Below are 27,262 nucleotides of genomic sequence, written 5' to 3'. Positions count from 1 at the left end.
CAAAAGACTAATGATTTTAAGCTGTGCAATTATAATTAAATGGCTCAAAGTACTGGAAAAAAAAAAAAAAAAAAAAAACTGTAAGAGAAACGTGATGGTTTAACACTGATAGGTGCTAAGCTCTACCGCATCTCTCTCCCACTTCCCTGCCTTAAAAAGGATGGGGGGGCGGAGGGAATATATGATGAAATTAATGAAATAAAGCTCATGGGTTGAGATAAGGACAGGAAGATCATTCACCAATTATCATCATGAGAAAAACTGACTCAGCATAAGGGAGAATAATGTAATGTATTGCCAACTAATAACAGACTAGAGCAGTGAGAACAATAAGCAACTAAAATCACCTTCCCCACCCCTCTTCCTCTTCCCCACTCCTCTCCATCCCCGTCACTCCCACATCAACCCTCTTCTACTTGCTCCTCACAAGCAGTGCAGGAGAACAGAAAATGGGAGCTGCAGTCAGTCTATAACATCTCTGCTCTTTCTACCTTACTCTCTGCCCCTGCTCCAGTGTGGCGTCCCTCCCACGGGAACCCATCGCAAACTAATCCTGTGGGGGCTTTCCCACAGACAGCAGCTCTTCAAGAACTGTTCCAGTACAGGTCCGTACCATGGGGTCCATCTGTCAGGAGCAAACTGCAAAACGTGGGTCCCCCACGGGTGGCAGCTCCCCCCAGAGCCTCTGCTCCTGCGTGGCCTCTTCTCCATGGGCCGCAGCCTCCTCCAGGCCACATCCACCTGCTCCACCCGGGGCTCCCCACGGGCTGCAGCATGGAGATCTGCTCCATGTAGGGCCCATGGGCTGCAGGGAGACACCCTGCTCCACCAGGAGCCTCTCCACAGGCCGCAGGGGAGCTTCTACTCTAGGCTTCCTGTTCTCCTTCTGCACTGACCTGGCTGTCTGCAGGGCTGTTTCTCTCTGCATTTTATCATTCTTCTCCCCCAGCTGCAGCAGATTTTTTTTTCTCCTTTCTTAAATCTGCTCTCATAGAAGCACAAATAGTTTCACTCATGGGCTTAGCTTTTGCCAACAGTTGGTTCCTGCTGAGCTAAGTAGAGCTGTCTTGTATCTAACTTGGGGTAGCTTCTGGACTCTTTTCACATAGGACACCCCTGAAGACCACTACCTCCCTCTCATCTCCTCCTCCCTCTGAATCCTGAGCCTAATACAAAGTATGGTTTTGGATACAGATGATTTTAAATTCCACAGATGTAGTTCACAAATATCTTGCAGATTCTAAAACTGTAAAACCTGTAAAACTGCAGGGTTTCTAGAAGCTCTATCACTGAACCTGGTATAGACACTAAATTCTATATACTGAACATTAAGTTTGGGGAGGACCTTAGAGAATAATTACATTTTTTCTAGCAAAACAAGAACACTTGTAACTCAGGAAGTGAATATAGTAAATTAATCTGCTACAGAAGTGACAAGACAGGTTAGCCTCAAGTGCTGCTATTTAATCATGTAAAATTGGTTAAAATAACTACAGGTATGACTTCAATCAGTGTTAGCAGTTTCTCTCCATTAAAAACAAACAAACAAATAAACAAACAAAAGTAGTCTCATTTTTTTTTTGAACTGATCAAAGTTCTCTGTAATACAGTTAGACATGTTGTAATGCATTCATTTCAGTTTTAGATCCCTTATTTCAATTTTTCTCAGCTTTTACAAGGAAAAGAGATAATACATTATCCCCAGCTGTACATTTTCACCAAATGTCACACATATCATATGCAATGGTCAGAACATTCTTCAGCAAAACCAGTGAAGATGCTTCTTATAATACACAGTAATAAACACCCAGTAGCTGAGTGAATCATTAACCACCGATGAAAACAGTATTAGATTTATTCAAGAATTTGGATAGTTTTTACTCAAGCACACATTTCTCTATGGTAACAAAACCAAAATTGGTACTGATAACGATTATGAGACATTGTGCTGTTAGAAATCTCCTGTCAAGCTTACATATGAGGAACAAACTCCAATTGCTCCAAAGGCTCAGACAGCTGTCTCTTAATGACATTTTAAAATGGTAATTATTGACTCAGTTAATAACCCTGGTTTCAGCAGTGCTTTGGCCGTCTATGCAGATATACAGTGAAGTGTTTTTAAGATCTCATAAGGGGACCAAAGGAATCATTTTGGTCAATTGTGTAAATGTTTTGTGCACGTAATATTGACTTAGAACATGTTACGTCACTGGACACTTTTGGATCTCTTTCAGTGTAGAAAACATCTAAAAGTTACTGCAGGTAAATACCTTTCAGAAACACAACTGTTCTGAAAGGATACCTACAAGACATATGCAGAAGAAATTCAAATTAGCACAGTTTTGTTGTTTGGGAAAAAAAAAAATAAATCCGAATTTAGCATTACTTGGATTCTAGAAGAATTATCAGAAACATTTTTAGAATTTGTAGGGTACAAAATGAGAAAAGTTGTTTCTTTGTTTTTCCTGTTTTAGGAAAAAAAATCTATTTTTCTGTGTGTGTGTGCGCGCGCGCATTTGTATGTAGCTATTGTATAGTATCCTTAATATTAGAACTGTACTAGAATAGATATTATGACACCACAGACTTTGCAGACTAAAGTAACAGGCAACCAGAGTACTGGAGATATCTCACATAAGAACCAAACCATTTGAATTTACATTTAAATCTCTTCACAAAATAGCATTGTTTGTTTAGTAGGGAAGGAATGTACTTAATTTTTTCTACTTTTCTGTCCGCTAGGTGTATTTTACAAAAATATGCACTTTCCTCTAAAATGAGAGAAGAAATTAAATTATTTACATGAAATAATTTAAGTGCACTTCTAAACAGAGTGTCATTGCTACCAGCAATAATGCAAACACAAACTGAAAATATGTGATAAATTTTAACTATCCCTAGGTTGCACTTTACACAGATCTTGCTTGCCTAAGCATTTAGACTCTTCAGTGCAAAAAGTTATAGATAGGCAAATTGAGAAGAAAAAAAAAAAATAAAGATTAAAAAAAATGAATTGTTCAAGGTGAAGGCAAAGCATGAAATTGAATGTTTAGTCAGTATAGCAAGAAAAAAAAAAAAAAAAAGTAATCCTGGTAGCAGTGTATTTGAAATACTAGAATATGGAAGCAATTTTGACTTTATTAGAGAAAAGACAGTGGTAAATCAAAATAGTTACTCTAAACCCACCTGTGGAAATTTAGGTATGGACACATAAAAATCTGGGGTCCCATTCCTGCAATGAAATCTGTGGTAGCAGCCAATTTGAGCTTGTATTTTTCAGGATGAAAAATCTGCACATGGACACTGAGAAATTCTGATTCAAATACATGACCTGAGACTCTGCACAATCTTTAGTTAAGACATGACATGAGCAATTTAGGATCAGAAGTTTAACTTGACAATAGTAGGACAATTTGTCACCATGTTTCTGAAGAATCAGAGGGGAATACAAGTTTTATATTTCACCATTATCAAAGGATTATTTTGACAATATCTTCCATTTTAAGCTGTTTCCAAGAAATATGTTACCAAGCTGTCATTAAAAGTGATTCAATATGCTATTGAGAAGCATGACCCTTGAACAACAAAACTGACACAAATCTCAATCTCAGAAGTCTTGAGTCAAGATTCCTAGAAATGTCATATAATATATAATGTTGTCTTACACCTAGAATTAATGTTTTAATTAATTCTGTGAGCTTTAAGAAATGTCTTTAAGAAAGTTCCCATTTCTTTTCAATGACTTATACTATTTTCTCTTGACATTATTCAATCAAACATATATCAAGTGTTGTATTCGATTGTCTCTTACATAGTTCTCCAGCAACAAAGCCAGAGATTTGTTCCTTTAACTGGGAACTCTAAAAAAGTAATGTATAATTTTGTAATTGTGTAAGAAAAAGAATCCACTACAATGACATGAGGTAGTAACTTATAAGTGTAGCTCTGCATAGCAGAGATGTGCAGGGGACCTAGGCTATAGGGAGTACTATGGATGTAAGTCTAATTTCAGATTCAGACAAAAGGCTGGAAGGTAGCATACAAGGAAGAACATAAATGATAACTTTTTTTTTTTTTTTTTTTTTTTTTTTTGCATAATCTTCTGCAATGTTGCCTGGTAGTCACAGTTTTGCCACTTTCTGAAAGGCTGGTACCACTGGGTTCTCCATAGCCTAAAGCTTACTCAGTGCCGTAGAAGATTTCACTTAAATAAATTTTCTGAAGGCTACAGCAAAGGAGACCACCCTTTTCTACTCTCAGACTGTTGTAATAGTTATTTCAAGGTGATTCTCTAGTACAGAATACAAAATCTGGATATGTCACAGAAGTATTATGTATTTGAAGGCCACATTACTGGCGGTTTTCAATGAAAGGCAATATCCAAAATTTTAACAAAATTTCAAAAACTTTATTTTTTACCTACATGCAATCTAATTCTTTGAAATTTTCACCATAATTCGGAGAATGTGGCTCTGTTTGAGCCACAGTGTTATTCTCTAGGAATATTAATAATGGTTGTCTCTCACTACTGCTTGTAGTGCAATGACATTATTTCTTTATTAGGTTTATCTTATCTACCTATTTGTATACAGAAGAAAGATACCAAAAACAGAAGATAAAGTTTCTTCACTTAAATTTACATTAATGCAGGTGAAAAATAATAATAATAAAAATGTTGACTAATTCTTTTGTAAGCACTCAAAGCTTAAAACACTCCCATTTTTTAAACCACTCTGTCTGCATTTCTTAAAGGGTCACTAAATTTGAACATCTCCAAGGGCAGCATCTGTGCTTACCTGTTTCACTGTGGTCTCTACAACAGTCAGAAGAAAGAAGCACAGCTATTACTTGTGTAATACTAGTCCCCAGGCAAGATGAAGGAGGAAATGAATTAACAGTCCTTCTTCATGCAAGTGCACAATGAGAATATCAGAGTTGTAACAGACCAAGGAGTTCTAAAACAGCTAGTGGGAGCTGAAAGGTAGCCAAAGATCAGACAGGCATATTATCAAGATGTTCCTGTAGAAGGTGAAATGAAAAATTTAGTCTACCTCAATTTCTCTGAGACATTTGCAACTTCTATAGCCTGCCAATCAGGCATCTTCTTCCTTCATCCCCTATCTCCTTCAATTTTGAATGTCATCTCCCCACACCAGAGCTGAACTCATGAATGTATTTTCAAGAAGGGTCAGAAAGAAGACCCTAGCAATTACAGGCCTGTCAGTCTCACGTCAGTGCCTGGTAAAATCATGGAGATGATGGTTCTCAAAATTATTGAGGCGCACCTGGGGGACAAAGCAGTCATTGGTCCCAGCCAGCATGGGTTTGTGAAGGGTAGGTCCTGCCTAACTAACCTGATTTCCTTTTATGATAAGATCACCCGTATGGTGGACCAAGGGAAACCAGCCGATGTGATTTTTTTGGACTTCAGCAAGGCTTTTGACACGGTTTCCCATAGGATCCTACTGGACAAAATGTCCACCATACAGCTAAATAAAAACATCATACGATGGGTGAGCAATTGGCTAGCGGGCAGGGTCCAAAGGGTTATGGTGAATGGGGCTGCGTCAGGCTGGCGGGCGGTCACCAGTGGGGTCCCTCAAGGCTCCATTTTAGGGCCGGTACTTTTCAATATTTTTATGAACGATCTGGATATAGGAACAGAAGGTATTTTGAGCAAGTTTGCTGATGACACCAAACTTGGAGGAGTTGTGGACTCTGTTGAGGGTGGAAAGGCCTTGCAGAGGGATCTGGATAGGTTGGAGAGCTGGGTGATCACCAACCGCATGAAGTTCAATAAGAGCAAGTGCCGGGTTCTGCACCTGGGACGGGGAAACCCTGGCTGCACGTACAGACTGGGCGATGAGACGCTGGAGAGCAGCCTAGAAGAGAGGGATCTGGGGGTCGTGGTAGACAACAAGTTGAATATGAGCCAGCAGTGTGCCCTGGCAGCCAGGAGGGCCAACCGTGTCCTGGGGTGCATCAAGCACGGCATCGCTAGTAGGTCGAGGGAGGTGATTGTCCCGCTCTACTCTGCGCTGGTGCGGCCTCACCTCGAGTACTGTGTGCAGTTCTGGGCACCACAGTATAAAAAGGACATGAAACTGTTGGAGAGTGTCCAGAGGAGGGCTACGAAGATGGTGAAAGGCCTGGAGGGGAAGACGTACGAGGAACGGCTGAGGGCACTGGGCCTGTTCAGCCTGGAGAAGAGGAGGCTGAGGGGAGACCTCATCACAGTCTACAACTTCCTCGTAAGGGGGTGTCGAGAGGCAGGAGACCTTTTCTCCATTAACACCAGTGACAGGACCCGTGGGAACGGGGTTAAGCTGAGGCAGGGGAAATTTAGGCTTGACATCAGGAGGAAGTTCTTCACAGAGAGGGTGGTTGCACACTGGAACAGGCTCCCCAGGGAAGTGGTCACTGCACCGAGCCTGTCTGAATTTAAGAAGAGATTGGACTGTGCACTTAGTCACATGGTCTGAACTTTTGGGTAGACCTGTGCGGTGTCAAGAGTTGGACTTGATGATCCCTTCCAACTCAGGATATTCTATGATTCTATGATTCTATGAATGTATGGCATTGTCCTGTGTATGAGCAGTCAGGCAAACAAAACTAGTGGAGAGCACATCTTTCAGGCACCACAATTCATGCAATAGTATTTCTCAGTGCTCTTTGTTTCATGCTCACTTCTTCAGCAGAGAGACCTTGATGGTGAACATCAAAAATATACAGGAGCAGAACACATTCAATGGTATTCACACTTGCACCTGCTGGGTGCTTTAGCTGAAAGCAAACACCACTCTGCAGGAACGTTTGTGCTTACCATATGTTGGTTCTTGAAGACTATGCTGACCACCTCACAATCAGAGTTTTAGTATCACCAAAATGCTTCTTTATTTTTTAAGGAAAAAACATCTACAAGGCCAAAATTCACTGGGAACTGAACCTACTGCTCATGTATTGTTAAAGTGCCTTTTCTCAGCCACATTAGGTATTGTTGTAAGCTTTTAGCTAATATCCACTTTTGATATGCATTGGGAAACATATTCTGTATTCTGAGATTTCCAGTCTATAAATATCAAGTACAGTTGTACTTATTTTACTAAAGTGTATTGACTGTAATAGTGATATTACAAGTCCTCCACTAAACCCTAGTGATATGGTTTAGTGGAGGACTTGTTAGTGTTAGGTCAGAGGTTGTCAGAGGTTTGACTCGATGATATTGAGGTCTCTTCCAACCTAGACAATTCTGTGAATTTTGTAAATTAGCAGCTCAGGCACAAATCTTATTAAAAGCAACATCTCCTTCATTTTCAGTACTTTTTTTTTTTTTTTTAATGATTGCACTCATGATAATGATACATTCAGTTTATTTCAGAAGTCAGTGAAGAAAAAAATAAAATCATCTTGCACAAAATTGGCACGGGAGACAATAGGGCATCTGCATAAATAAAATATGCTGAATACCATGGACAAAATAGAGAGGTTAGTATGTGTAAGAAGAGGAAGGATGTACAGAAAAAAGACCAGACTAAAAGACAGAAAGTTAGCATTTAATGTACAAATAATAATAATAATTAAAAAAATACAAATGGGGAAGTGATTAAGATGGAAAATTTAGAAAAAATATAAAATTGACAATTGAAGATCATGGGAAAAAAAGGAAGATAAAAATCTTGGACTATAAGTCAAACCAACACCTTACAGTAAGTATTGGTTGCAAATACACAATATTTATACCACCATAGAACAAACTTATTTTAAGTCTGGGTTGTTTTGTTTGTTTGTTTGTTTGTTTTTGGCTCCTGGCTATTGATTTTGCCCCAGAAGAGACGACTGAAATAAATGAATGATATTCCACACCTCATTCTCATTGTATTTTGCTACATAAAAATGTCCCCATACTAATATCTGAGAACAGGTTTCAAGGACTGCCTCAACAAAGAGACTCCCCTGCTCATCAATGACTGCCTATCATTTTGTCTTACCACTTTTTGCTAACTAATAGTGATGTTTTTTAAATCGGAGAACATTATTATCTGAATTCACAAATCGGTATCATAGGAAAAATGTTGCACATCTGAAAATGTATTATAAAAACAGAACAGAATGGAAAAATGTAACTTCATAAAAGGGGGGTAAATAATTTTTTAATAAGAAAACAAACAATAAAAGCAGAAAATTTGGGAAATAGTTGCCGGGGGGGGCTGGGGAGGGGGGGGGGGGATGTGGAAAGACAGCCACATAAATCAGGAAACAGGTTTAGTTATCTATTTTATTTTTTTGTTTATAACAAGAAAGATTTATTTGAAATTAATTTGATTTTCCTTTTCTTTCATAAACCCCATAATTAGTTTGTCAATGCTTAGTTGAGTCAATGATTCTAGGCATATATCAAGGAATTTGTTCACATAGGTAACCATGCATATGGAAGACAAGACATGTGCCTTGAGGGAGAAGAGTCAGTGAAAAAAAATCAACATTTCTTATCATAGGTTTAAAAGTTTCTCATCTAAGTCTCGATATCAGTAACTCACTGTGCTGCAGAATGTTTCCAGAACAAAGGAATACTGACAGTGAAACAACAGAAGCTTGACCCTCACAGAACAACCAGTATGGCATCTGAAATGACTGAAATAATGGTTAGAAAACATAGTTCAGAAATGGCTACATAAATACTCTTCAAACTGAACAGATGTTCCTTTTCCAGTTTCCCTAAAAACTCTATGAGTGGATAAAGAGTAAGAAAAGAGATTAGAGTAGTGGAATTTCAACTCTTACTTTGTAACAGTGTTGTATGTTGCATTAAATATACCAAAATACAATTTCAAAATCAAAGACATAGGTTATCAAGCCTCTCTAAAGTTTTTTGTTTGTTTGTTTTTTAAAGCTTTTTTAAAGTCTTAAGCTTTCTTTACTCAAACTCTCAGGAGCTGCCCAAGCAAGCAACAGCTGTTCCAGTTCCAGAATCTGAATTCAAAAAACTATGTAGTCAGATATAAATTTGATATATCTATTTTCAACTTAGGTCCATCCTTTTTCTAACAGTAAAGACACAAAACATAAGTTCTCTTATTGGAAGGGAGAGATTCTGTCACCAATCCTTTGTATGTCACAATGTTCTGATACCCGATCAAAGTAGTGAATTATTATTTAGTCACTGTATTCTAAATTATTGACAAGGGCACCTATAGTCCATTTCATGCACTTTTTTATTTCTGTGTTTCACATTATATTAAAAATAGGTTCATATATAGAGAGAAAATAAAGTACATTAAAATGGGCGGTACAGCTAGAGGGGATAAAAAGAGGAAACATGCATTTAGTGAAATAAACCTGTTCTTTAGGAGATACCAGCACATAACAAATGAAAATAAAACACCTAACGCCCAATTACTAAGGAATTCCACAAATATATACTTATTAGACAAGGAAGAAAGGAACTTTAACAATTCCACTGTATAAAAATATTTATTTCCACTCATTAGCAAGTATTGTCAATAAATGTGATGCGTCCTTAGGCATAAGAGAGGGAATGTAAGGGAAAATGGAATGGAATTCCTTCACAAATGAAAGAGAAGACTACCAACACCAGCAAATAGTAAAGAGTATTCATTCCTTTTCAAATAAGCAAATCTACATTAGTTAAAACTGGAAGTTGACAATTAAGTTATAGATAAGGTTGAGATTAGGTAAATCTCAGAATTTTGGGTAGGTATCTATTGAAGAGATGGGATTACTGATTTAGATATCTAATTGATTTTTGTCTCTATAAAGTTAAATGGGAAAAATTAAAATCTCAAGTCCTCCTACCAAAGTCAGATGGTTTTAGTACCTGTACTCAGTTAGCACTTAGATCCAAAATATTTGCTATCACAATAATCTCTAAAACTGATATCACAAATACTGTTTAGTTCTGACCCTCTACCAGAGATACTTTGGAGTGGTGATGTTCATCAGTTTACTGAAGAATTCCTCAAAACAAAGGAATGCTAATACAAAACCCAGTCTGAATTGTATTATTAGCTAAATCAACATCGCTGGTGCTGAGGGACTAAGGCATTTCAGGCTGCTTTACTTCAGACCATCTTTAGTGATGTCTTGTGAACTGAAGTCCCCTTAGTGGTTTGGGTACTGAAAAATGAGCTCCAACCCAATTATCTAGTGAGACACTCAAAAGTCTAATTGCTTATATTCAAAACCTTGACAAGAGGATTGATTGTCTCAGTGTTCCAGGACTTCGTGATGCTAAGGTTAAGTGTACAACTTTCACATCTTGAACTTGGAACTAGCAGTGCACTGAGCAGTGTCCATCAAGTAACCGGAGATGCATGACACATGGCAGCCCTTAGCTGTCTGAGGACACCTCCAGAGACGTGGGATTTGTGTGAACACCTTGAGAGACATGGACTCCTACAGATGGTCAGGGGTTAGCAGCCATGGATTGTAGTCTTAAAACTCTGTTCCTCAGGTTATGTAGATCCTCAGCAACATGGGTACCTTCAGCTGTCCCTGCCTTTGTGGAACTGCATGAATTTGGGGTAGCATAGAGAGTCTTTGGGGACATCGTAGCTGTTTAAGGGTTGTAAATGAAGTTCCATTATTACTACTATTAAAAGAAAAATATGGGATGATCTTTCTTCTAATACATATTTTAAATGCCTCCAAAGTTTTTTCTATTTAAAAAACTGATTTCTTTGAGAATCAAAATAAATCACTTTTCAAAGACTACCTTTTTCTGCAATATAAAAATACGGAGTTTCACCATCTCCATACCACTTCAGTGGTAATAGCAAGCCAATGGCACAGGTCTCATCATTTGTGTTAACAGCTCTATATTAACTTGTCAACATCACACACAACTACCGAAGACTAATGAACACTCAAGAAACTGAGATCTTCAAAGTACTCTTCACAGGGTGTGCAGGGACAGAACATGCCTAGCTTGAAAGGAACCAGAAGAAACTGAAGTTCTATCATTTTTTTCTACATAAATTAAAATCTGCAGATCAGGATTGGAGGGAAGCAACAACTCACAGGAAGTTCATAGAATAAATAATAACTGTTAAGTTCAGCAATGAATAGATGAAAATATATTAAATAGCAGTGCTGTTTCTCAATCTCACCTCACTTTTTCCTGTTAACAGAAAAAAAAAAAAAAAAAAAAAGTTTGTCATTAGATCAAGTGTTCCCCAGATGAATTCATTTATTAAAATAATATTTCATATAACTAAGTTCTGCCCTGTAGACTGATTACCAGCATTACATTTAGAGTATCTCATATCTCCACAGAGCAAGCTTAATTGGATATATCAGTCATTTGGTACGTTCTTCTTCCCTTTCTGGATTATTTTAGCTTTTCAGCTGACAGGTTTATGGTGAGTGTGAATAAATTCAGAGAAGAGTTTAAAAAAAAAATCAATGTCAATGCTGAGAATGAATGAGAACAGCAGGTAATACAAAGAAAGAGAGGGATATACACATACATTGATAATAATGACATTCTAGGCACTTTGTCCTACATCAATAATGTTTCCATCCTGTTGGCACTGTCTGGTTCTTATACTGGCTTGAAAAAGGCCTAAGTATTCATAAATATTCTAAGGTCAGCTGCATGTTCCACTGCTGCCTCTAGCACCCAAGTAGCCACAAACCATTAATGTGATTTGAGACTAGATCAGTCTCTCAAATTCAATTTTTCATAGTACTGAGGAATATAATAATCCGTACCACTGATCAAACTTCACATAGCACAATGTAGCTAGCAATGCAACCAGATAGAAACCAGCTATTTGCAATGTTCAATTGTTGATTATCAAAGTAAACATTGATTATCAAACAGAAGAAATCAAGCTGAAGAAAATATCTGTATTCCATACTTAAGGGTGTACTGAAAAACTAAAGCAAAAGCTGACGTGCTCCACACAGTCTTTTATGCTTTCTCAATATCCAGACAATATATCATCTCACTTGAAGAGAATGCCTTCTGCTGCCCCAACATGTGTCTGCTTTGTAAAGAGGCTCCTCTCATGGTGTAAGAGAAAATAACATTCATTTCCAGTCTTCTTTGTAAACACTTCTTCATTCATCAGGTTAGTTTTATAGCACTTTGGTGGAATGAAAATTACTAGTTAATTAAGCTTCTGGTGACTTGAGGCATATACATCTTCCTAAACATCCATTTGTCTGGCAGTATGGAAAATGCCAGCATCCCAATTAATATTTAATTTGTAACTGGAGTTTCAAGGTACTGTTATAAGAATGATGTAAGAAAACTATGCCCAATAATCAAGTTGTACAGACCTAAAAATATGCTTAATGAAACTTGTCACTCCAACCCTCATGCATCTAAACTTTAATATTCAGATACTTTATGTGCAGACTTCCTAAAGGACTTGTATACCAGTATGAAAGAACTCAGTCAATGCTTTTCATGAAGCTTAAATGAATCACCGGTAATGACAGCCACAGTGAAATAAATCAAAATTATATTTGACATTACTAAAGAGGACACTGGGGATTATAAACTACTATAGTCAATCTAAATGGCGATTTAAATCAAAGCATATTGGTTGAGTTTATCATCAGGCTAGTCACACAGGTTCGTTCATGGCCCTGCTAGTGACAGTGAACCAGAATTTCACTGCAGCCCTTAGATTTTCTATTTAGATTGGCATTAATCCTATTTCTTGAGAACAGCTCCCACTAAAAGTGAGAAAATTCTCTTTTGAGGTCTTCCAGGCATAAAAATTCTGCTGATTCATTAAAGCTTTCCTGATTTATGAAGCACCCTAGAGGCTTTGATCCCCTCAGAATCAATATGCCATTCACATCTAGGACAGCAGAAGTCTCATGGTCTTCTAGGAAGATAGGAGAGCTGCAGTGAAAAATCTTTAAATACCTCTGTATGAGATGTGTACATAGATTTAGACAAGTACACATAACTATGCAAAAGCATCTAGGTCAATGATTAATATTTTTTTCAAAATAAAATTTAAAAAAACTACTTTCCTACACAAATTTTGAAGTGTCATCAGCCATAAGACAAACACAACATTGAAGAGAAACAACAGTGTATTAAGGTGTTTATTTTATAATAATTTTAAAAGAAGCAGTAACATATAAGGCGCCCTACAGTATCTGACAGTTGAACCCACTCTGCTTGTGCAAAAATAAAATAAGGACACAGTGCTCAAGTTCTCTGCTTGCTTGGAAGCTAGTTTTCAAGCCATGAAGTCTTACCAGAGCTTTAGCAGAGTCATTCCAGCATTGTCATTATTGACAGTGAAGCGGATTAAGTTTTCTTGGCAACTGACAGTCTCAGTATTCAAAGATATTTTACTTTCCCACCTTTCACTGGGAAGCTACTCCCCCTTTCACTGGGAAGCTCTCCCAAATCTGCAGGGTGATTTGGCTCTCAGCTCTATTCTGCCAAGGGAGTTAAGAGCACAGGTCCAATCCCCCCACTTAAAAGCTGCTGGAGGGCTTACATAGGCTCAGGAGTGATCCTAAGCACTGAATTGAATTTCAATAAAGGCTGTTGACAACCACTAGGTTCCTATTTGTAGCACATTGGGAACAAAATGCAATTTATTCTGATGAATATATGTACTAAACCTTCATACAACTAAAATCAAGCCTTCCCCTACCACCCCAAAAAATACAGTTAACTTTTACTGAGATATTTTTTAATTGATTTTATGATATTTTCATGTATATATATCACAATATCTTTTTAAAAAATGGGTTTTCTGGGCTGTATGAAGTGCTAATAGCCTCTGTTCAGATTTCAAATTCCAAAAAGGTATGTAGGCTCTTGATTCCTTTGTGAAGATATTTAAACAACTAAGTGACATTTCAATCTATTTATTTCACATTAAAAAAAAATAAATAAATATATAGAAAATAATTTTCCATCTGATTAATTTTTAATCACTTGAAAATCTTAGCTAAAGACTTATGGATTCGAACTGCTTCGATAGATCTTTTAAGAACAAGGCCCTACAGTTGGAGTTTGGGACATATTATTAGGAGAGTGCTGGGAAATTATGTCTACTAAACCGTCATCAGTGGATAAAATGAAAATTTCAAAGATGCTAATCTACCTGCTTTATCTGATAAATAGGTTTTTCCTGTGCAAACCAAGTAGAATGACTGAACCCAAACTCATAGGTGAACAAGTTTATCAACAAGAAACCTTTTGATTGGTCTTGTCATACAGAATATACCACTCTATCAAAAAACATTATACTAAGTGTAATAGAGCCACAGAGATAGGACTTAAACAGATTATTTTGCCAGCAAACAGACGTGGGCCATGTCAGTGGACCCCTTCCAAAGAAATAAGGCATTTCTAGATAGCTACTATTTGTCTATATCACCGATAAATAGAAATAAATTAAAATCCCACATAATCAAGTTAAGATCAGTATGTAATGTTTACTACACTGAGAAGAATACAGAGCTAATGAGAATGAGCTTTGCATTGAAAACATACATTTGCATGCACCAACAACGAAAAACAGCTTAAAACTTACAGACTTGGCTACCTGAGAACTTTTTGTTAGCAGGTTCTCTGGGAAATAAAGGCCTGGCTGCTACATTGGCTAGAAGGAGACAGCAGTCTGAAGTACATCAGCTACATAGCCTATGAGAGACAATGAAATTGGGCTGAAGAACAGATTATTTTAGAAATACCTTCATTTTCCTGGTGGTCAATGACCAATCAAAGGTTCTTAGCAGAGGTGTAATTCTGTATTTTTATTCATACTTTGACTTTTTACTCTTTCAACAGATGAAGATTACAACAGTGCAGCTGGAATGGCATGCTTCAATATCTCAAGTAGTCAGCATACTGTTGTTGGGTTCATAAGTTCTCTGTCTCTTTCTCTCTGTCCTCCCCCCCTCCCTCCTTCTTTCTTCCCTCCCACTTCTCTCTCATACTACAGTTAAAAGGAGCAGCCTAAAAGCATTCAGTTGTCAGTTTGGCTTAATATATCTTCTTCAACCTTTAAGCCAGCTCATCAGAACTCATATCATTAAGAACTCAATTTCTGGCACATTGCTTAATACACACACCCACGTTACCTCTCTTAACACCTTGTTTAAAATGACATCCTGCTAAAGGGTACGTTTTAGAATATTCTCTTCATCATGCCCTTTTCCCCATTGCACTGATACTTGTTCTCATAAGTGACTGTTTAAAATGATTTTGATTAGTTCTACCTGATTCACCACTGCACACACCCAATCATAATTGAAGAATGCTATAATTTATGGAAAAGTTAATCATATAATAAATGCAAAATGTCAAATATGACAATATTCACCTTTTGTCTGTTACTACTCTATAGGCACATATGTGTACACAGAGGAATATAATGTTTATTTGCATTCTAGTGGAATAAAAATCCATTTTAGAAACTTGCAACTCTTTCACTGTAAATTAAGGCACATCTGAATAGACTCTTTTCAGCATTTCTCAGATATTTCAGTTTCCTATTAAATTACCATATGCATTTAATTTTCTCAGCTAAGACTACAGTAAGATAGCAACATATAGCCAAGTGTTCAAACACTGTGTTGTTCAGCAAATAAGTAATAACACATTGGCAATACAATCCTTTTTCAAAGCTCATAGAGGTATTGGTAGGCAAGATACACTCTCATTCTCTTAAATGACCCCAGTGAGCTATGATCAGGCTGAATACAGTACATTATTCTGCTTTTTAAAGGGAGGGGAGAAAGGGATTGGGGGTTGTTGATTACATATGCATCTTTCTGTTCTGCATATATGAACAAACATGAATTGATTCTGTTAAAATATATACATATTTTAAAAAGGCTGAGTGAAGAATTTTCAAATGCAAAAGTACTCAAACTGTATAAGCAAGGTACTATCTATATAGCATATGTGTCAGAGATTTCATAATGATCTTCATTCCTTTGAGAAAGAAATCAGAATACTCAAATATACTATCAGTCCTGGAAACACCACTTTGGTAAGAGTCTAAGGATGTTCACTCCAGATGGTATTTAATGCTACTTTCTTTTCTGTCTAAAAAAGATAATAGACCTTTTGTGGGGGTTGGTGTGTGATTTTTGGTTTTTGTTTTTCAAATCATTTGTGGATTTTGATTTGTTTGTTTGTTTTTATGGGTAACATGCTAATGATATTTGGATAACCTAATTATGCTTCTTTGTAATATCAAAGGCAGGAATTCCATTCTGTTCCTGTAGTATTTCAGGTGTAATTTCAATAAAGAGATGTAGGGCAATAAGACTCTCCAGTTACTGATCTACCACAAGTCACATGTCAAATGCAGTTTTCCCTTGTGCCAATATGTGAGGCAATCTTATAATAAGAAGCTACATCCCAGTAGCATGTGTCCTAGGTATTAATAAAATCTAATATATATTCCCATTGCAAATCTTTTAGCCTAGCAGAGTGCAGTTCTGAGGAAGATTCAAAGGACACTTCAGAGAGATGATTTGATGTCTGTCCCTTGCACATACAGCAGCAAGCTCAGCGCTCACCAGGTCTTCACTCACAAGATGTTACTAACCTAAAGGGACAACCCAGGGATGTGTGCAGGAGCAAAATATTCTGAGGACATTTCACAATTTAATAACCCACTGGAGTACAGCTATCTGAAGTCATTTGTGACCTCCAACATGATATTAGTAATACATAGTCAAGTTCAGGTGCTGGCGGAAATTAGCACAATTTTATCATTAATGAAAAATAAAAGTGTAAGAACAATGACTGGAATTTAAAAAATAAATAAATAAATACATAAAAACATGATCAGAACAAATAGGGAGAAAAAGAGGATGTTTTAAATTTAAATCCCTTTCAGTCCTGGAGGTTCCAAAATCTATTATACATCATGTGACTACATCACCACTGAAAACTATCACCATTCTTCTTAATAATATAATAATATGTATATGCTAAAATAAGTTACCCCAACTATAATCTGGAGAACTCTTATTCTTGATCCAGGATTGTACTCTGCTACACACTGTGAAAAAGAAACAAACAAAATGACACTACCCTTGCATCACATAAGTTAATAGTAAATACAGGATATAAAATTTAACATAGACTGGTACAGAAAACAATAACATAGCATTGGTCAGGATGATATGTGGTGCTGGCAGTATAAGATCCTAAAATTACATACTTTTGAAGATATTTTTAGGCATTTTTGGCAAGAGCATTTTTAGGCCTAGAAGTCAATCTCAAAAAGGTAAAGGGTAGAAACCATGGGGAGAATATACACATTCTTGTAGAACTAAATAGTAGAAGAATTTAGTTATGAAAGGCAGAGGGAAAATGGGGTAATCCTTGGAAAGTCAGATATAGTAAGTGGTGGGTATTTTGTCCTTTTGTTTTGTAAAGGGAGAAAGCTTTAAAATTCTCTTTGTATGGTAAGGGGAAAAAAAAATAAAAATAAAAAAAAAAATAAAAAACAGAGAAAGGTGGAATACAAATAGAAAGAGTAACAGAAAAGCATAAGAATGATGAAATAAATCAAGAAATCCAATGGGCTGAATCACATAGAGGGGATTAGAAAATAAGAGGAAGTAATAGATTTCTGAATCTCTGAATAAGGTGAAATTGGAAATAGTTTCTTGAAGTGTCTTCTGATTAGACACAGAAGATATACCAACCAGTGAGGAGGAATAAAAGGAAGAAAAACCTATATCTATAGAAGGGAGGCAAGCATCAAATTAAGAGCAAATCAGACTGATTTGACCAATAAGCATTTTAAGCCATGGAACAGCTGAATGACAAACAGAAAGGGAAAGCTGGTGACCTCAGGAACAAGGGAAGACAATGGTCAAATAAAGGACATTCAACACAGGTAACAAAAGTGTGTACTGAGTTGACAGCATTTCACTTAGTAAGTGGAAGACTCAAATTGATATTGCAAATTAAATGAAGATAAGTGATAGAAGATCCAGAGGAAAATTTAGCATACAGGACCGAAAGCATAAAAGGATAAGAAATAAATAAAATAAAATAAAATAAAACAAAATAAAATAAATATTTAAGGAAAAGACTAATGTAAATGAAAACAAATTTGGGGGGGGGGGAAAGAAAGAAAAGAAAAGAAAAAAAAAAGAGTAAAGAAAGAGAATAGACGATGGAATTCAGAGGAAATGGGGAGAAACAAAACAATGACACAAGCAACTTATATGGAAGGATGAATAGGGAAGGAAAAGAGTCCAAAGACCTAAAGAAAGAAAGGCACAAAGAAAGACAGACTCAAAGAAAGATAGACCAAAAGAAGCAGAAAGTAGGAAGACAAGAAATAGTTTAACCTGAATATAGTGTTCTTTTCTTGAAAGATACAATATGTATTTGTGTTAAATCAAAGCAGAGAGGCTTTGATCTCAAATCAGACCATAACAAAACAGTGTGATGTGGTCCAGAAACATAGCAAAAGCAACTAGGTTTGTAAGTATAATACTGTTCTGGTAAAACCAATGAGATTTAGTTCAGTCAGAAGGAGAGTTAGTGCTGAGTACTTTGGAAAACATTAACACCGGTATTTTGTTTGTCTGGGAAAACATTACCAGTTTTGGGAATGTGTTCAAACTGCTACACTATATCTTCCCTGGAAAAATGTTCAGCTATGGGCTGCACAGAAGCTGATGACTGAAAATATGACAGTTTTCAGTGGAACTCGGTACTGAAATACAGTATAGAGACTGCAATCGGTCACAAAATAAATAAATAAATAAATAATGAAATCTCATTATATCACTGCCTTCTTTAATTAGAGCTTTCTAATATTAATTTATTAATACTACTGCCCAAAGCTTTCTCCTGGAAAAACTAGCTGTTTGTGTCTTGGAAAGATGTACTCGTCACTGGGTGAAAAATTGACTGGATGGTCAGGCCAAAAGGGTGGTTGTGAATGGACAATCCAGCTCGCAGCTAATTACAAAAGATGTTTCCCAAAGCCCAGTACTGGAGCCAGTCTTGTTTAATTTTTATTTAATTTTTTTGATGAGGGGATCAACTGCACAGTAAATTTGGAGGTGACAATAAGTTGGGTGAGATCTGCTTGAGGGTAGGAAGCACATACAGAGGGATCTGTATGTGCTGAATTGATGGGTTGCATCCAGTTGTATGGCATTCATCAAGGCTATAAATTCTGGGTCCTGCATTTCTGCATTTGGGTCCTAACAACTCTATACAGTAGTACAGACATGGGGAAGAGTGGATGAAAAGTTGTCTGACAGAAAAGGACCTGTAGGTGTTGGTTGACAGCCAGCTGAACATGAAGCAGTAGCATGGCCGGGTGACCAAGAAAGCTTCTATCAGAAATAGTAGGACTTAGAGAAGTGATTGTCTATCCAGAGTTGGCACTGGTGAGACAACACCTCATGTATTGTAATCAGTCTGGGCCCCTCCCTATAAGAAAGACATTTTGCTGGATTGAGTTCAGAGAAAAAGGAAGGTGGTGAAGGAATTAGAAAACAAGATGTATGAGGAGTGGCTAAGGGAACTGGAGTTTAGTCTGGACAAGAGGAGGCTGAGGGGACAACCCATCACTGTCAACAACTACATTAAAGAAAGTTTTAAATTGGGAAAAAAAAATAAAGAAAGAAATATATCTTCAGGGAAAGAGCAGTTGGGATTGGAACAGGCTGCCCAGGTAGCTGTTGGAGCTCCCACTGGACTTGAATAGCCTAGAGGTATTGAAGAGACATGGACATGGCTTAGTGGTAGACTTGGTAGTGTTAGGTTGATGGTTGGACACGATCATCTTAAGGATCTTTTCCAAACAAAATGATTCTATGATTGTAACCAAGAGTCATGATGCGCTCCCTAAGACTTTTGATTTTTGTCAGAAATATAAGTAGGTAGAATAGAAAATATACTTAATGAAATTAGAGAGTCAGTCTTTCTTTTTCTTCCTTTTTTTTTTTTCCTCCTTTATGGAAGAGATATTTTGGTGAGGTATGACCTAATTTTGGTGAGGCCATATCTAAAGTCAGCTTAGTACTTTAGCACAAGCAAAACAAAGTATAAGCTCTCTAGAAACAAATTCTATTGACTTTGTGTGGTACACAGTATTCAGCTTTCTCCTGCTACATTCAAAAAATTGCATTTTCATGTACAGGTATAATCTTTTTCACCACATCTGAATTCCATTTATTCTGCCTACACACTACATTTCTGAAAAATAGTACACTCACAGAGCACTTCATCAAGTGAGGATATGGGCCCTTCTCTAGCCAAACAGACCTGCCTATACAGCATTACACAATTCACCCAATGTTATCTCATCCCACTGCTTCAGTTCTTTCATCTATTTTAACCTCTACCTAAAATTATCAGAGGAGAAAAAAACAGTTTCCACATGATAGTTTTTCAAAGAGGAGAGTGCAGGTTAGGAGAATACTGTTCATCATGATCTTCTAGGCATTTTAACTGATGTAAGCACTAATGGAATCAGGAGTCTAAATAACAGCTTTTGAATTGGCCTAGAAAGTCTTAATGGACAACCTCTCTGCTACAATAAATAACACAGAGGAAAAAAAGGTTCACAATACCAGAGGAAATACATATACGGCAAAGAAAGGAAACCTTCACTCACATCAAGAAATGGAAAGATTGATTTTACATGTGGCTTTATATAGATAAAATGCACTCAGAAATACACAAAAATGATGGAATTAAATATGTAAGTGTATACAAACTTTCAGATCTGAAATCCTTTCTCACCTGATTCAGAAAATTAGCAAACAAGTTCTTGATATAAGATATGAACCTGACACATCAATCAACTCATTCACCTAACATTTACTTTTTCCTCACCTTCCTTATTTCTCCTCTCAGTTTCTGGAGACTGCTCACCCACACTAAGCCAACACACCCATACAGTTTATAGTCAGAACAGGATACGTTACAGTGAGGAACTCGTGCAATGAGAGCTATGCACAGGTAAGCGGTCTGAGTGAATGGGGATAAAGACACCATTGCAATTCAGTTTGTGTCTAATTAACTCTGAAGGACTGTGCAAAGAACTAGACCGTGTCAGTTTATAGAAGCTGTCTGATACTTGTATTGATTTCTGAGGCTCTGACTCAGCACTTGAGCAGTTGCTAGAGTTTTAACGCAAACATACTCGAGTGTATGTACTGCTTGCAGCAGAGCCCTTTTCTTTAGGGTTTATTCCTGCATACAAGCATTACATCGAAGTTCTACATAGATCTATGCTTTGTTGATGTACATGAAAAAAATGGTGTCACAATTGAGCAACCTTGGTGAATTAAAATGTTAACAATAATTCTGCATTACAAATTTCTAACTATGTGGTTAGACTAAGTTTTTTTAATGGCATAGGTTTCCATTGATTTCAGTGTAGAAACAGATTTTAGCTCATTTGATATTGTAATTAGTTTAGTCAAGGCTTGTCCAATCTCCTTTTATATCTTCCCATTTTAAGAGCAATTACATGCATAGCCAGCTGTTGTCCAAGTTTTCTTGTATCTGAAATATCAGATATATTTTGAGGTAGAACATTAATATTAGATTTTGAGAAATTAAATACATTTAGATATTTTTCATTATAAATATAATATGTTAAATATTGAGAAAGGATACACATAGAGAATGCACAGTGCTAAAGAATTCATTCCTTTCATGTGAATGCACAATATCTCAGCTCAGGTCATGTAGCTGAATACATTACCACGTATTACACTGTTCACATGAACACTCTTATTATGACAAACACAACACAATTATACTAAGCCTTCTTTCATTGCAGACTCTTGCATTGATTGTGGTTTGAGACATGCTGACAGTACTCAGAACTCAGTACTACCAAGTTCAGCAGACCAGTTTGTTCTTCTACCTCTATTAGCAATTAAGAAACTGGTACCAGGAAGTACTATCTTTGGAGTAGCCAACGAAGAAATCTTGCCTGTGAAAGCCACCTATTTGCTTCTACCACCTACTATGACCACACCATTGCAAATAACACAAGAGCATAATATTCACCTCCAGGGCCTCAGTAATATAGATTTAATAGAAATGTGTTTATAATTATCCTACTCCATATTTGAAATCACTTACAGGAAGCTATACAAGTCAATGAAGGGAAGTAACATGACTCATCAACAAGACTACAGATCAGTCATGATAGTGCTTTGCAATACTGGAGATTACAGATAAACTGCAGCTTGAACAAACAGATCTCTAATAAAATCATGAGTAGAATTCTTCAAGAAGGATTTGTATCACCTCATATTAATCATTTGCAAAAATAAAATTAAAGTATCACAGAATAGAGGAATAAAAAAGACAGAAGGTAAAAGGAAGGAAGAAAAAAGAGAGAAAACAGAAGAGGACAGTTTGAGCCATCATACATAGGAAACAAAAGCCTCCAATGGAAGAAAAAAGAAAAAGAGGAAAAAAGAGAAGAAGAAAAAGGAAATTGCCAGGGATTTTATTTGGTATAAAGCAGAGAAATCAAAACTCTCGGATTCTATTGCCACACAGACTTTAAGAGGCTTAAGGCTCCTAAACAGCAATTCTTCAGATGGCATTCCAAAGGATTTTGAAATGTCAGTAGAAATTCTCTAGGACTGAAAAAAAAAAAAAACAAGACAAAAAATCTCATATCAGCACTTGTAAATTCAAATATTTATTTTGTGTTTAAACACCACAGACACTAAGACAGAGACAGAATAACCTTACAGCATTTTTCATGCCAGTGCTTTATTTTTAAGCATCCCAGAGAGGGCTCAAGGGAAGAAAGTCTTATCAGCACTTTTTGGATTAAGTGCTAAGTGTCATTCACTAAGGGAATTGGCTTGAATTCTCACTCCTACCCCCCCAAATTGAAGACTTATTTAATGTGATCTGACTGTGATTGATCAAGGCAGAAAGCAAGAGAATGACTTGCATGCACATATGGTCCAAAGTTCAGTGACTCACAAGAGTCTCCATCACAATAAAATAAAATAAAATTAAAATAAATAAAATAAAATAAAATAAAATAAAATTAAAATAAAATAAAATAAAATAAAATAAAATAAAATAAAATAAAATAAAATAAAATAAAATAAAATAAAATAAAATAAAATAAAATAAAATAAAATAAAATAATAAAATAAATAAAATAATGAAATATGCCTTCACTGCCTTTATGATCAGTCTTTATCCCACAGTATTGGCCCATTTTTAATACTAAACAGATACGATATCATCAATCTTCCACAAGAATGCACCTCTTGATAAGGCCCTGTAGAGCATTTCATACAGGTCTCTACTATCAGCATGGGTTTTACTGGGGTAAAACCTCTAAACGAGAGCAATTGCATCATTAAGTCTCTTCCATTAAAACTCCATTTTAATGTATGAAAATGACGTTTGTCATTGTGATCATTTCTCCTTTCAATACCTCTTCCAAGACCTCATACTTTGATCAGAAGTTTTCTTGTTTTCAGACTAAAAATTAAACTTCTTTGAACCTGGGGCAAATCTCATAGATTTATTCATTACTGAAAGGAAGATCTGTTGAAGTCACTTGATGTTTTAATAGGAAGTATCCCTTTCAAGTCTTCATCTTGCTGTGTTAAGAAATGGAAGAGGGAAAGAAATTTCTCTCATTCTTTAGACCATATCTATCATTTGTTGTCTTGTTATGCTAGTTGTCCATCTATGTCCCAAAACTAGACAAAATTCTGCTTCTGTGAAAAAGGATAATCAGAAATAGACATGATGCCCCAAAATCCCAGATACTCTATTACAGATTTTATACTTTTGTGTCTCAGAGTGAAATACATTGTGATACACATTCTAGAATGACATTTGAAGGAATGCTTTTGCAGAAGACCTGAAAAATCAGTCAGGCAAAACAGACTTCCGTATCTAAAAGTTACTAGAGTGCATCAGGTTAATTTCTTGTCTTCTTCCATCATGACTATTAACAATATGAAGAATGGTCTAGTTACAGACAGCTTGATCACCACTATTTTAGGAAAGAAGAATGGCAAAGATAATTTCTGAGTTCAGTTACAAGAACGGCAAAGATCATTTCTGAGTTCAGTTACAAGGTTGAAGAACAAATATCTATTGTATTCCTAGATTGTATATCTATTGTATTCCAGTATTCCTGGTCCCTGTGGAATTAAGAACTAAAATCTGATTTTTGAATGAATAAATAAAGAGTAGATGCTCAAAGGGGTGAATACAATATGTAGATGATAAATTACATTTCAGTTGAAAAGATTTATTCATTACAACATATTTATTAACCCAAGAGTAAGTATGCCTTGATGACTGCATTGACTTGATCAAAATGTAATTTTGCAAGCTACCAATCACCTAGTCATGGTCTGAATTCAGACTCCTTTTCTGAATTAAGATAAAATTTAAGCATCATATTATAATAGCCTTGCTGAGTACAGATAAAAACAGTTTGTGACAGCTGAAAGAAAGAGTAAAATCCTAAAAAAACTTCAAAGCTACAGCAAAGTCAAAGAACATGGAGTAATTAACAGAACTTCCACCTGCTGAGCTAACATTAGTCTCATACCTGCTTCATAGTCTCATACCTGCATCCATGCCATATATTCACAGTGGGCTCAGTCTGCCATCAATAGAAATACAAGTGCCAATGACAGCAGAAAGAATCTCCACAACTTCATCACAATCCATTGTTAGCACAGATGTACATTTAATATGCAAGAAAACCCCAAACAATCCAGTTTTACCTTCTTTCATAACTGCAGAAACAAATTTTCCTTCTCTTTTACATAGCTATTGAATAAATAGTTATGGATAAACTTTTTTTCTTTCCACACTTCATGTTACATTACATAAGAAAATGAAAAAAATCATGAGTGTTAATTTAAAGGAATGCTGAAGAAAGAAAAAGAAAGAAAAAAAAGAAAGAAAAAGAAAGAAAAAGAAAGAAAAAGAAAGAAAAAGAAAGAAAAAGAAAGGGAAGGAAGGAAGGAAGGAAGGAAGGAAGGAAGGAAGGAAGGAAGGAAGGAAGGAAGGAAGGAAGGAAGGAAGGAAGGAAGGGAGGGAGGGAGGGAGGGAGGGAGGGAGGGAGGGAGGGAGGGAGGAAGGAAGGAAGGAAGGAAGGAAGGAAGGAAGGAAGGAAGGAAGGAAGGAAGGAAGGAAGGAAAAAATGAGACAGAGAGAGAAAGAGAAAGAGAGAGAGAAAAAGAGAAAGAGAGAAAGAGAGAAAGAAAGGGAGAAAGAGAGAAAGAAAGGGAGAAAGAATTCTGCTCTGGTTAGGTTTTATTCTTTAGCCTGTGCAAACTGAAATTATGAAAATATGAAAAGAAAAAAAAAAAAAAGATTGTTTCTACAGTTTAGTTACTTTGGAGAATAAGAACTCATGGGCCACTTCCAGTTTGTAATCTCTGTGCATTACAATAGACTTGATTTTAAACTTCCATCCCTTGAAAGAGGAGTGCTTTTGTACAGAAAAAAAAAAATTGTTTTTGTAGAATTAAATATTTTTTTGCCTTTTTTTTTTGCTTTTTTTTTTTGCTTTTTTTGTTAGAAAACTAGTATACTAGGTAGTCACCATATATTTTCCATTTTACATTTTTTTTTCCTCTCCAGATTACTAAAGCAATATCAAAATATACCTGAATTGTTAGAGAGATTACTCAGAAGCTCAACTAGTTTTAAGTATTTAAAAATTCTTTAAATTAAAATAACAGAAATTAATTTTTAGGATTACTGCTTCGTGGTTTTTTTTTGTTTTGTTTCTTAGTTTGTTTTTGTTTTGTTTTTAATACTAATTATAGTCTAAAAAGTTTAGAATTAAAATGAGATGGTAATGTGTCAACAGACATGCTATGTAATTAAATGCACTTTTCTAAACCAATGTCCAAGCATAACAAGTTGCAAATTAATTTTAATATCATTTCAGAGTCCCAAGCCTTTAGCCAAATAATAAGTTTGAGGTAATATTCTACATGTCTACAATTGTAATTGCATATAAACAGATGCTATTTTTTTTGAGAAAAGAAATTAGTTACAGATTATTAGAGTAAAAAAAAAAAAAGTAGCTATATCATACTAAAATGTAAATTTGAAAAAAAAAAAAAAGTGCTAAGTGCTTCTCAAATACATTTTGCTGCAATTTGGGTGACACCTCATTGACACAATAAAACAACAACAAAAAAAAAAGATAAATAATTAAATGTAAAACCTGACATTTGTTAATCCTGAGTAAAAATGCATGAGAAAAAAATGATTGTCAGTAAATTACTATACCACAGTTCACAGGCTACTCATGAGTCAATACTGACCCCACTGTACAAGTAGAAAAAGCCTACATTTAGGTTCATCATCCTTGACCCTCACAAAAGAGGAACAGAAGGATCAAAACACAAATGAAGAAATGCCAGAAGTAATTAAACCTGTTGAGGGTGGAAAGGCCTTGCAGAGGGATCTGGATAGGTTGGAGAGCTGGGTGATCACCAACCGCATGAAGTTCAATAAGAGCAAGTGCCGGGTCCTGCACCTGGGACGGGGAAACCCTGGCTGCACGTACAGACTGGGCGATGAGACGCTGGAGAGCAGCCTAGAAGAGAGGGATCTGGGGGTCGTGGTAGACAGCAAGTTGAATATGAGCCAGCAGTGTGCCCTGGCAGCCAGGAGGGCCAACCGTGTCCTGGGGTGCATCAAGCACGGCATCGCTAGTAGGTCAAGGGAGGTGATTGTCCCGCTCTACTCTGCGCTGGTGCGGCCTCACCTCGAGTACTGTGTGCAGTTCTGGGCACCACAGTATAAAAAGGACATGAAACTGTTGGAGAGTGTCCAGAGGAGGGCTACGAAGATGGTGAAAGGCCTGGAGGGGAAGACGTACGAGGAACGGCTGAGGGCACTGGGCCTGTTCAGCCTGGAGAAGAGGAGGCTGAGGGGAGACCTCATCACAGTCTACAACTTCCTCGTAAGGGGATGTCGAGAGGCAGGAGACCTTTTCTCCATTAACACCAGTGACAGGACCCGTGGGAACGGGGTTAAGCTGAGGCAGGGGAAATTTAGGCTTGACATCAGGAGGAAGTTCTTCACAGAGAGGGTGGTTGCACACTGGAACAGGCTCCCCAGGGAAGTGGTCACTGCACCAAGCCTGTCTGAATTTAAGAAGAGATTGGACTGTGCTCTTAGTCACATGGTCTGAACTTTTGGGTAGACCTGTGCGGTGTCAAGAGTTGGACTTGATGATCCTTAAGGGTCCCTTCCAACTCAGGATATTCTATG

This window comes from Anas acuta, chromosome 1, assembly GCF_963932015.1.
Source record: "Anas acuta chromosome 1, bAnaAcu1.1, whole genome shotgun sequence".
In the NCBI taxonomy this organism is placed as follows: Eukaryota; Metazoa; Chordata; class Aves; order Anseriformes; family Anatidae; genus Anas; species Anas acuta.
Note: the sequence above shows the minus strand (reverse complement) of the source record.